Source organism: Phyllostomus discolor, chromosome 2 (genome assembly GCF_004126475.2).
Source record: "Phyllostomus discolor isolate MPI-MPIP mPhyDis1 chromosome 2, mPhyDis1.pri.v3, whole genome shotgun sequence".
NCBI classification, from domain to species: Eukaryota; Metazoa; Chordata; class Mammalia; order Chiroptera; family Phyllostomidae; genus Phyllostomus; species Phyllostomus discolor.
The window spans coordinates 110,715,687-110,728,468 of record NC_040904.2 but is presented as its reverse complement, the minus strand read 5'-3'; the positions used below and the strand labels follow the sequence as shown (position 1 = coordinate 110,728,468).

Here is a 12,782-nt window from a genome sequence, read left to right as displayed (position 1 = left end):
ACTGTTATCATAGATTGGAAGAATTAGCATTGTTAAAAAGTACATACAACACAACAATCTATAGATTCAGTGGAATCCGTATCAAATTATCAATGGCATTTTTCACAGAACTAGAATACTCCTATTTTTTAAATTATATTTTATTGATTATGCTATTACAGTTGTCACGATTTTTCCACCTTTGCCCCTCTCCACCCAGCCCTTCTGTACTCCCTCAGGCAATCCACACACCATTATTCATGTCCATGGGTCATGCATATGTGTTCTTTGGCTACTCTATTTCCCATGCTGTACTTTACACTCCCATGACGATTCTGTAACTAACAATTTGTACTTCCTAATTCCTTCACCATTTTCACGCTTTCCCCCTGCCCACGCCCATCTGGCAACCATCAAATAGTTCTTTGTATCTGTGATTCTGTTTCTGTCCTGCTTGTTTTTGTTTTTTAAGACCCAATTGTTGATAGATATGTATTTGTCACCATTGTATCATTCATATTTTTAACTTCTTGTTCCTCTTAAAGAAGATTCTTTAACATTTCATATAATTCTGGGTTTGTGGTAGGGTATTCCTTTAGTTCTTTATTATCTGGGAAGCTTTTCATCTGTCCTTCAGTTCTAATTGATAGCTTTGCTGGATAGAGTAATCTCGGTTGTAGGTCCTTGCTTTTCATCATTTTGAATATTTCTTGCCAATTCCTTCTAACCTGCAAAGTTTCTTTTAAGAAATCAACTGACAGTTTTATGGGAGCTCCCTTGTAGGGAACTAATTGCTTTTCTCTTGCTGCTTTTAGATTCTCTCTTTGTCTTTAACCTTTGGCACAAGTAAAATGTAAATGTATTTTAAATTTAACCTTGGGGTGGGCCTGTGGGTTCACCTTGTTTGGGACCCTCTGTGCTTCCTGGACTTTTATGTCTATTTCCTTCACCAAGTTATGGAAGTTTTCTGCCATTATTTTTCTTAAGTAGGTTTCCAGTTTCTTGATCTCTCTTCTCCTTTCAGTAACCCAATGATGTGAATGTTGGTATAATTGAAGTTGTCCCAGAGGTTCCTTGCCCTATCCTCAGTTTTTTTGGATTTTTTTTTTTTTTGGCAGCTCTGATTGGGTGTAGTTTGCTTTCTTATATTCCAATCACTGATATGATTCTTGGTTTCATTCACTGCACTGTTGATTCCCTGTAAATTATTCTTAATTTTAATTAGTGTATCCTTCATTCCTGACTGGTTCTTTTTTATGGTTTCCATATGTTTTTTTTTTTAATGCTGTTGAAGTTCTAAGTTCACTAAACATCCTTATAACTAGTGTTATGAACTATACATCTAGTAGCTTGTCTGTCTCCATTTTGTTTAGTTCTTTTCTGGAGTTTTGTTCTGTTCTTTCATTTGGGCCATGTTGCTCATTTGACAGTCTCCCTGTGTTTGTTTCTATGTATTAGATAGAGCTTCTATGTCTCCCAGACTTTGTAGAGTGGCCAAACATAGTAGGTATCCTGTCAGGTCCTGTGGCACAGCTTCCCCTCATACCCAAGCTGGGAACTGGAGGTGCACCCACTCTGTGGGCCGTGTATACCCTCCTCTTGTAGTTGAGCCTTGACTGTTGTTGCCACATCCAAGGTCAGGCACTATCTATGCTCTGCCCAGGGTCACACACCATAAGCTACACAGGGATCTGAAGATGGCTGCTACTTGTTCTGGGCTTGGAGGTACCCAGGCATGGTCAAGCTGTGAACCAAAGCTGGTTGCTGCCAGTTCTGGCCTTAAGGTAACTTAGAGGTGACAAGGTTCACGGATGCCAGGTGGTGTTTGTTTGAGGTAATTGAGGAAAATCTGAAGCATGGACCAAGATAAGCCATTTGTTTGGAAATACCACTGGAAGAGCTTGGGCTGGGCCAAAAGTTGAGTTGGGTAAACCCTCAGGGAATCACCAGAGTGGGACAAATAGTGTGAACCAGGCTGATGGAGTCTCAGATATGGCACCTGTCTGTCAGCTCTGTGGTTCTGCGTAGAGAGGGCTCAGAAAAGGGACAGTAGCCTCTGACAGCACTGCTGTCTGGGAGAAAGCTGACCGCCCACTGGAATGCTGGACAATTCAGCTCCTCCCTGTATGTCTCTGATGCCTTTCAAACTGCTGCCCTCATGCTGGAGCTCAGAGCTTATGAGTGTAAGTCTATGCATGGGCCCTTTAAGAACAACTACCAGGGAGTCCAGAAGTTTCCAGCTTCCACAGCCTCAATCCTCGCTCGAGTTTACAGGCAGAAGTTTTAGCATCTTCTCTTCCTGGCACTGGAACCCTGGGCTGGGGGGGCCTGGTGTGGGGCTCAAGCCTTTCACTCCTGAGATATCCCTCCCAATTTTTAGCCACTACACATGGGTATGGGACAAACCCATTCTGTGTCTTTCTCCCTCCTACCAGTTACAATATAGCTTCTTCTTTAATCCACAGTTGTAGGAGTTCCATTCAGCTGAATTTCTGATGGTTCTGATGGTTTTTCTATAGTTTAGTTGTAGTTTTGATGGTTGTGCGAGGAGGTGAGCTGTGTTTACCTATACCAACATCTTGGCCCTTCTCCAATAATCCAAAAATGTGTATCAAACCACAAAAGATCCCAAATAGCCAAAGCAATCTTGAGGAAGAAAAACAAAATTGGAGGTATTAATATATATGTACCAGAAATAAACCCAAGTAAACCCAAGTCTATATGACCAATTAATCGTTAACACAGAAGGTTAAAGACAGTCTCTTCAATAAACAGTGCTGAAAAAATTGGACAAATACATGCAAATACAATGAGATGACTACTTTTTTACACTACATACAAGAATAAACTTAAAATGGATTAATGACTTAAATGTAAAACACAAAACTGTAAAAGTCCTAGAATTGCTTTCAGGAATTTTGCATTTTTGTTCATCAGGAATATGACATTGCTCTTAGTAATATTTTTCTGAGTATATCTCCTAGGGCAAGGGAAACAAAAGAAAAATAATAAACAAATGGGACTACATCAAAGTAAAAAGTTTTTGCGCAGAAAAGGAAAGCATCAGTAAAATGAAAAGACAACCTACTGAATGAAGGATATTTGCTAATGATATATTTGATAAGAGGTTAATATCCGAAAATATAAAGAACTCATATAGCACCAAAAAACCCCACAACAATCCAATTAAAAAATGGGCAGAGGATCTGGGTAGATACTTCTTCAAAGAGAACACAGATATGCAATAGACATATGAAAAGATGTTCAATCAATACATCAACAAAGAACAAGTGTTGAAGATGATGATGTGGAGAAAATGGAACCCTCCTGCACTGTTGATGGGATTGCAAATTGTTGAAGCCACTGTGAAAAATATATAGAGGTTCCTCAAAATATTAAAAATAGAATTACTATGTGACTCAGCAATGCCATTTCTGTGTATTTGTCCAAAGAAATCTAAAACACTAATTTGAAAAGATATATGCATCCCTATGCTTATTGCACATTATTTACAACAGCCAAGACATGAAAGCAACCTAAGTGTCTATGGACATATGAGTATATAACGAAATTGTGGTACATATATAGCAATACAATGGAATACTACTTAGCCATAAAAAAGAATGAAGTCTTACCATTTGCAACAACATAAATACCCAAGAGGGTATTATGCTAAGTGAAATAAGCCAGAGAAAGACAAATATGTTATTTCACTTATATGTAGAATCTAAAAAAAAAACAAAATAAATAAACAAAATGGAAACAAACTCACAGATACAGAAAATAAATCGTAGACTGCCAGATGGGAGAGAGTTTGGGAGCTGAGTGGAAAAAGTGAAGGAATTAAGAAGCACAATTTGGCAGTTACAAAATAGTCACTTGGATGTAAAGTACAGCATAAGGAATGTAGTCAATACTAGTACAATAATTATGTATGTTGTTAGGTGGTTACTAGACTCATGGGGGAATCACTTCATAAGTTATATAAATGTCTAACCATATGCTGAAAACCTGAAACTAATATAATATTGAATGCCGATGTAATTGAAAAATTTTTAAATTTAGGAATTCAAAATAAATAAATAGAACTCAATAGAAACTATCCAATTGAAAATAGAAACAAAATACATGTACAGAAACTTCATAGAAGGATACAGATGGCAAATAAGCACATGGAGATGTTCAACATCATTAGTCATTAAGGAGATGCAAACCCAAACCAAAATGAGATACCACTACATACCCAAAAGAATGGCTAAACTTCAAAAGACTGACCATACCAAGTACAGGTAAGGATCTGAAGAACCTGGAACTCGCATACTCTGCTGAAGAGAATGTAAAATAACCCAATCACTTTGAAAACAGTTTGGCATTTTCTTAAAAAGTTAAACACACACTAATCCAGTGGATTCCGCCACTTACTCCTAGGTGTTTATGCAAATAAAAGCATTTAACCCACATAAAGACTTGTACCTGAATGTTCACACTTTATTCGTAATAGCCAAAATAACCCAAAACTCCATCAGCAGGTGAATGGATAAATTACTTGTACTATTTATAGAATAACTTATACACGCAAAAAACATGGATGAATCTCAAGACAGTTATGATGATCTAGTAAGTTTCTAACTGGTTTCCTGAGTTCTGTAAGCCATACAAACTAATTAATTAAGCCACTGTAGGGTGTCACAGGAACCTCTCAACTGAAGTTGAGTGGGGTAGGGGGCAGTCTTGTTAAACAAAAGCCCTACCTGAGGGATCTAATACTATTTCCAGGTGGATAAATGTCAGAACTCAGTGGAACTGCAGGACACTCAGCTGGTGTTGCAAAGTTGCCTGATGTGTAGAAATGCCACACATCTAGTGTCAGAAGTGAGGCAGTTGTAGTGAAGTATTGAGAGTACAGGAGATACACAAAGGAGTATTTTTCCTTTACAGTAAGATTCTGGGAGATGCAAACTAATCTTTAGTGACAGAGAGCAGATAAATGGCTACCTGCAGGCTGGGGACATGTGGGGGGCAGATGGCAAAGAACCATTAGAAAGCTTGTGGGTAATGATGTGCTCATTATTTTATTTGTGGTCATGGTCTTATGGATATATACATATGTCAGTGTTAGGCTGTACATTTTAAACAGTCAGAATTTATTGTATGTCAATTATGCCTCAATAAACCTGTCTTAAAAAAGGATCAGTGGAGGTGAGTGAAAGATAAGAGCAGAAGATAAAGTGGGAGGTCACTGAACACTTATTTAATATTTATATTCTAACAACATGGTCAATCAGAAACAAATCATGAGCCACTAAATATCACACAGAAAAAAGCAGATATAAAAAATAAATTTAGTGACTACACACACAGAGCTCCAGAAGAATATTTACAAAAGGCTACAGTTAATGGCATTATTAAAAACAGCAAGCGGAAATGCTAACTCAATTCCTTAAAAAGGTTTTCCTCCTACACAATTCTCTCATCTAAAGGGAATTTGTCTCTACCAACCTAATCAGACAGGGTCCCACTTCAAAAAGTCTGAATACAGACAGCTCTTCTTCAAGGAGTCTGGCATTCTGGAACAGCAGCCACACAAGCCCACAGGGAAGTAGACAGAGTGACAAGCAGAAGCTCCAAATTCTTCAAGATCTGAGCCCTGGGGAAGCAGATTATTTAATCCCACTTAACCCCTGTCTTTATTTAAAATAAGGAAGCAACAGTATCTGCTGCTTACCTCAAAGTACTGTGATGAGATGAGATGATACACTTGAAAGCCATAAAGTGAAACACAAACACTAGACATTATGCCTGTGAACAAATACTTGACAAAAAATTTCACTACCTCCCTTTTCACTTTAATTAGATAAGATGAAGAGGCCAGCTATCAGAACCACAATCAGCCTATACTCACATTGTGACCAATAGGAAAAGCTCATAAGCTGTTTACTACATTAAAATATAGCAAAACATCAAAATACTCAGGAGCTAAAACCTCAAAAGTATTTTAACATTTACTAAGGAGATATGACTTCCTGAAAAACACCAAACTCAAAGAAGTTGAAAACTTCAAAAAGAATTTTCAGGTACTCAGAATCTACCTGTTATGTATGACCTATGGCCTCAAGTTTCCATTCTTAACAATCTTTAGTTTTTGTTTCTAATTATTTAGTTAACCATAAAACTTTTTTCAAAAATGAGTTAGCATTTTTTCTTTTTGCTAAGAAAGATATAGCACATATTTTTTTCTTTTACTCTTTTGCCTCAATTATTTGAGAATGACATTCACCAAAAAAATTAACAAGAAAAATCCAAAATGCATTAAAAATAAATTTAAGTTCCTAGAGTAAACAACAGATTATAAAATACCAAATTAAATGTTTGGCCCACTGTGTAAAGGAACCACTATTACCAAACTCTGAGAAACAAGCCAAACAATAAGAAATGACCACTTTTGTTGGTAAAAAATAGCCATATTTTGTCAGTTTCATATTCATAAAGAAAACAAAATAATATAAAGTCAAAATAGGAGTAAAGCTATAGCATACATGCTACTAAACTTGAGTTTCTGTGTTTTTTAGAAATAAAAATCATCATGATGATAGTACTTTTGACAACTAGAAAATGTGTTTGTGAAAGTTTAAATGGTTAACAGGTAAAGTTAAAATGGTAACAATGAGTTAACTATTCTCAATTGTCTGACCCATGAAAGCAGGAAGAGGAATACTAGAGGGTAAAATACCTCAAATTTGCAACTTATGTACTTGATCTCAATCATCAAGCCTGGCATCCTATCAGCTCTAACCTTCTAAACACATCCGACAGTAAATCCTGATTACCACCAAAGAGGATTAGTCAGGGTTTCTAAGTAACTTCATAGAAAATCACCAAAGAAACAAAATCATAAAGCTGTATTAGTACACCAGTTTAAAGATGACAAGTGAGAATGTTTTACATATATGATCATTTTCTATACATTATGTCTTTTACATCCCACTACAACTTTACAGGTTGATATTGCCCCTACTTAGCAGATAAAAAGGAATCGGGGCTCAAAAAGTAGCTCATCCAGAATGACATGATTAGTAAGTATAAGAACTTAAATTTGAAACCAGTTCAGTCAGATGTCACAGTTTTTTGGGGAGGGGAGGGGGTTGAGGTATAATAGACATATAATATTATATTAGTTTCAGATGTACAACATGATTCAATATTTGTATATACAGTTGACCTTTGAACATGGGCATAGGGGTGCTAACTACCCTCTGTAGTAAAAAATCCATGTATAAGTTAAGTCAGTACTCTAAATACTCAGATTCCCAACTGGGATGGAAAACAAATTTTCCCCTTGAACATGTGTTTCTATGTATAAGTGAACTTGTGCAGTTCAAACCCACATTGAAAGAGTCAACTGTACTGTGAAATGATAACCACAATAAGTCCAGATAACATCCATCACCATATATAATTACTAAAAATTTTTTTCTTGTGATGAGGACTTTAAAGTCTACTCTCTTAGTAACTTTTAAAAATGCAATATACAGTATCATTAACTTTGGTCACTATGCTGTACATTATATCCCCAGGACTCAATTATAACCGAAATCTAGATGTTCTGACTCCCTTCTCCCGTTTCTCCCACCCCTTACCCACCACCTCTCACAACTACCAATCTGTTTTCTGTGTCTATGAATTTGGGTTTTGTTGTTGCTATTAATTGTTGTTTTAAAATTGCACATTTAAATAAGATCAATTATATTTCTTTTTGTGTCTGACTTATTTCACTTAGCATAATGCCCTCAAGGTCCATCCATGTTACTACAAATGGCAAGATTTCATTCTTTTTTATGGCTAAATAGTATTCCACTGCATATATACCACATCTTCTTTATTTATTCACCCATCAATGGGCACTTAGGTTGTTTTCATATCTTGGGTATTGAAAATAACAATGCAATAAACCTGGGAGTGCAAATATCTTCAAATTTGTGTTTTCCTTTTTTTCAGTTACCCAGAAGTGGGATAGTTGATCATACAGTAGTACTATTTTTAATGTTTTTGAGGTACTTCCATATTGTTTTCCAAAGTGGCTGGAACATTTTACATTCCCACCAGCAGTGTACATGCGTTCCCCTTCCTCTGCATCCTTGCCAACATTTGTTAATTTTTGTCTTTTTGATAACATCCATTTTAACAGATCTGAGCTGTTATCTCATTATGATTTTCATTTGCATTGCCCTGACAATTAGTGATATTGAGTATCTTTTCATGTATCTGCTGACGATCTGTATTTCTCCTTTGGAAAAAATATCTATTTAGATCATCTACCTATTTTTAAAGCATACTGTTTGGGATTTTTTGCTATTGAATTTTATGAGTTTCTTATATATTTTTTCCATACTAACCCCTTATCAGATATATGATTTGAAAATACTTTCTCCCACTTAAAAAGTTGCCTTTTCATTTTGTTGATGGTTTCCTTTACGGTGCTAAAAATTTGTGCAGTACCCCTTATTTTTGCTTTTGTTGCCTTTGCTTTGGAGTCAGATCCAAAATTTTATCTCCAAGACCAATGTCAAGAAGCTTACTACCTATGTTTCCTTCTAAGAATTTTATGGTTCAGGTCTTTCATTCAAGTCTTTAATCCATTTTGAGTTTATTTTGGGGTATGGTATAAGATAGTAGTCTAGTTTCATTATTTTTCATGAAGCTGTCCAGTTTTCCCAAAACCATTTATTGAAGAAACTATCCACTCCCACACTGCATGTTCTTGGCTCTCTTGTTGTAAATTAATTGACTGTATAAGTGTGAATTTATTTTGGGACTCTATTCAGTTCCATTGATCTTTGAGTCAGTTTTTAAGCCAACACTATACTGTTTTGATTACTATAGTTTTGTAATATAGTTCCTGTTTGGTTTTTGTTTTTGTTTTTAGGAGTCTTTGGCAATTTGGAGTCTCTTGTGGTTCCACACAAACTTTAGGATTTTTTTGTTATTTCTGTGGAAAACGCAACTGTAATAATTTTTCCAATCCAATTCAAAACTGGTTCCCTCAGTTTCCAGTCTTTTAATATTTCTCCAACAAATATCCTCTATTAACATCACCATTTGAGTATTCTTTGTCTGCTCGATACTCTAGTATTGTTTTAAAGTTTTCAGCAGCTCATCAAGATTACAAACTTCCATAAGGCACAAGGTTCCAGTTATAAAATAAATAAGCACTAGGAATGTAATGTACAACATGACTATAGCTAACACTGCTGTATGCTCCATAAGGAAATTGTTAAGATAATAAATCCTAAGAGCTCACATCGCAAGGAAAAAAACATTTTCCTTTCTTCTTCTTTCTTTACTTCTATTATCTCTATATGAGAAGACAGATGTTAGCTGAATCTATTACAATAATCATTTTACAATATATGTAAATCAAAACTTCATGCCTTACACCTTATACTTATATAGTGATGCAATGATGTTATCAATTATTTCTCAATATAACTGGAAATAAAGATTACTGTTCTCCTTTTACAAATGAGGGAAAAATGAAGGATCGAGGATTTAAGTGGATTTTGCTCAAAGGCAAAAAGACTATTTTTTAGCATTTGAACCCAAGATTTTCTAGTAACTACTCAACTTACACTGCCTCTGTTATACCCCTTTACCATCCAAAGTATGCAGCACCAACTGATTTGGTCACAAATATGCCATTGAAGTAGAAATGCATAGTTATTAAATTATATATTTATATAAATTTGTTAAGCATTCTACTTATGCTGAAAAACTATTCTATTGCAAAAAACTTAGAAAATGATTCTAGCAAACCATCCAGAGTACTGTCTTGTCAAATAACTATCCCAGGCAACTGGGAATAGGACTTAAGATTTCCTTAATTCTACACTGCCAACCATCATAAAATTAAGCAAGCATTTGAAAATTATGTAGCAGAAATCAATAAGCATAATACATGGCTTATATTATCACATAAAACATGTCAATGCATTCTAAGATATAGACAGCAAGCAAACAAAACAATTTGAAATCATCCAAAGCCAAATGATAGTTATAACAAATTTAACAAATATTTTGTTTGCCCTCTTAAGTTTTAAGAGAAAATCTTGATGTTGTTTCATTCTCTTTCTTCATAACAAAAAGAGCTGCTTAATAAAGTTTTAATACATAACTTTTAAGTACTACACAGAGCTGTTTGCACATATTAGAAAGAAAATGTTGAACTTAAACTCCCAACAGATTATGCTGACTTTTAACTTTAAAGAAAACAGAAACTTAAAAAAAAAAAAAAAAGAAAACAGAAACTTAAAACCACAACCGAATATAAATGTTCCCCTGGTTTTCATGATTTTTAGATCATAACCACAAAAAACAAACAAAATACAGTTAATGTTGTCTACTGTCATTGAACATCTATTCTGATCTCCTCCTAGCCTTTCCTCTATATCACAGAGCCTAGAAAGCTAAACTCTACACGTCTCAGGTCCTTTGCTATAGGAATTCTGAATTTGATTTGTCTTTTTTCTTTACCCAAAGGCCTTCTATTTCTTTTTTCTTGCTTTACTGCACTGACTAGGACAATTCTGAATAGGAATGTTGAGTTACCATTCTTCATTGTTCCTAATGTTAGGAAAAAACATTTAGGTCCTTCACAAATAATTATGGTGTTAGATATAATATTTTCATATATACCTATTATTAAGTTGAAAAAGTTGCTGCTCCCTTCTAATCCTATTTTTCTGAGTTTTTATCATGAGTGGATGGTAAATATTATTAAATATTTTTCTACATCTATTATGATGATATAGGTTTTAAAAATTTGATTGTTTAGTTTGTTGCTAATGTGAACTGTATTGATTTATTTCCAAATGAGGAACCAATAGTGCATCAATGGAATAAACTGTACTTTGGTATATTATCCTTTTTATATAAATTCTATTAAATTTGCTAATATTTTGTTGAGAAATACCTTTTTTTTTTGTATCACAGTAATACTGGCCTCATAAATTAGTGTTCCTTCCCTATTTTCTGAAGTTTGTACCTATTGTTATTATTAATTTCTTATTAGGTTGGGAAAATTCACCAGTGAGTCCATCTGGACTTGGGACCTCCTTTTGGGGGGCATTTTTAACTACAAATTCAATTTCTTGAGTAAGGTGGTAGCTATAGCTAACTAAGTCTCTGATGGAATTTGTCCATTTATCTAAGTTTTAATATTCCCTTAGCTTCCTTTTAATATCTGTAGGGTTTATATTTAAGGTCTCTATTTTTGATATTAGAAATGTCTGCTCTCTCTTCTTTTCCCTGATTAGTGTGACTGTAGATTTATCAATTTTGTATATATTAGAAGACAGAAAGAACAATTTTCTGTCTTCACTGACTCTTTAAAATTGTTTTCCTGTTTTCTACTTCAATGATTTCTGCTTTCTATTATTTTCATCTTCTGCTCGTTCTGGGTTTAATTTGCTCTTTGCCTTCTAATTTCTTAAGGTGAAACTTTTAATTCTTTTAAAACTTCCATTTTCTAATATAAGATTTTAACACTGTAAATTTCCCCTTGAAGTAATGCTTTAGGTATATCCCATAAATTTTGATGTTGTATTTTTATTTTCATTCAGTTTAAATTATTTTCTAATTTCCTTTTAGACTTCCTCTTTGGCCCATGGTATTTTCAGAATGTTATATTTAATTTCAAAATATTGGGAGATTTCCCAGTTATCTGATACTGATTTCTTGCTTACCATATTTTGTCATGTATAATGTGCTCCTGTGTATAATGTGTTACCATGTTTTGGCCCCAACTTTCAGGAAAAATATCTTTCATTTTAGTTTTTTTATTCAATTTTTTAATTTATATTTAGAAACAAAACCAATTATCATATTTCAAGGTATTATTTTGCATACAGGCATCATTATTGCTTTCTAGAGTTGCACTTCTAATGCATAAGCATAAATAAAAATTTAAAACATTTATATAGATACGGAATTAGTATTACCCATGTATAATGCACATCCTTATTTCTTCCTCAAAAATTTGCACAAAAAGATGTGCATTATACATGACAAAATACAGTAATTCCACTGTAGTCAAAGAATACAGACATATTCCTGAAAATTTATCTGCAAACTGAAAGTATGAGAATTAAATTGACTTTTCCAACAGTAAATTAATAAAGTGATATTCCCAAAGTCAAACTGAAATAGGATCTGAAATCAAGTCTCCTAGTATCCTCTCCTCTAAGCAGGGGTGTCCAGCCTGAAGCCATGCATCCCACAATGACTATGAATGTGGCCCAACACAAAATCATAAATTTACTTAAAACATTATAAGAATTTTTTGTGACTACATGTCACAGTGCATTTAATGTGTGGCCCAAGACAACTCTTCTTCCAGGGTGGCCCAGAGATGCCAAAAGGTTGGATACTCCTGCACAGATATTAAAAGAATATGTTCTCTCTCAATACCCATCTCAAATCCAAAGACCTGTTATTCTCCATCTACACTTGCCAAAAAAAAAAGGAGGGGGAAGGGGAGGACACTTCCACATACAACATCTCATTTGATTTTTACAACTTTATAAAACATTAAGGGCAAATGATGGCATTTTTATACATGAGGAAAGTGAAGCTCAAAGGAATAACTTATCTGAATAGTCTGCTATGTCTTACTACTCTTGCATTATCCCTCAAAGACAGAGCAGAATAAACCATTTAAATCCTTAAATAATTCAAAATCTCATATTAGCCACTGTTGGACTCACGAGCACTTCAGTTCATTTCAGTTCAGAGTAAGAGATGGTAAAAAC

General features: G+C 34.5%; 1 protein-coding gene across 5 annotated transcripts in view; it reads right to left on the bottom strand.

Annotated features, from left to right (window-relative positions):
- Positions 1–12,782, bottom strand: part of WASF3 (WASP family member 3) — a 159,618-nt gene that overhangs the window by 79,988 nt on the left and 66,848 nt on the right. The gene's annotated exons all lie outside the window — the stretch shown is intronic.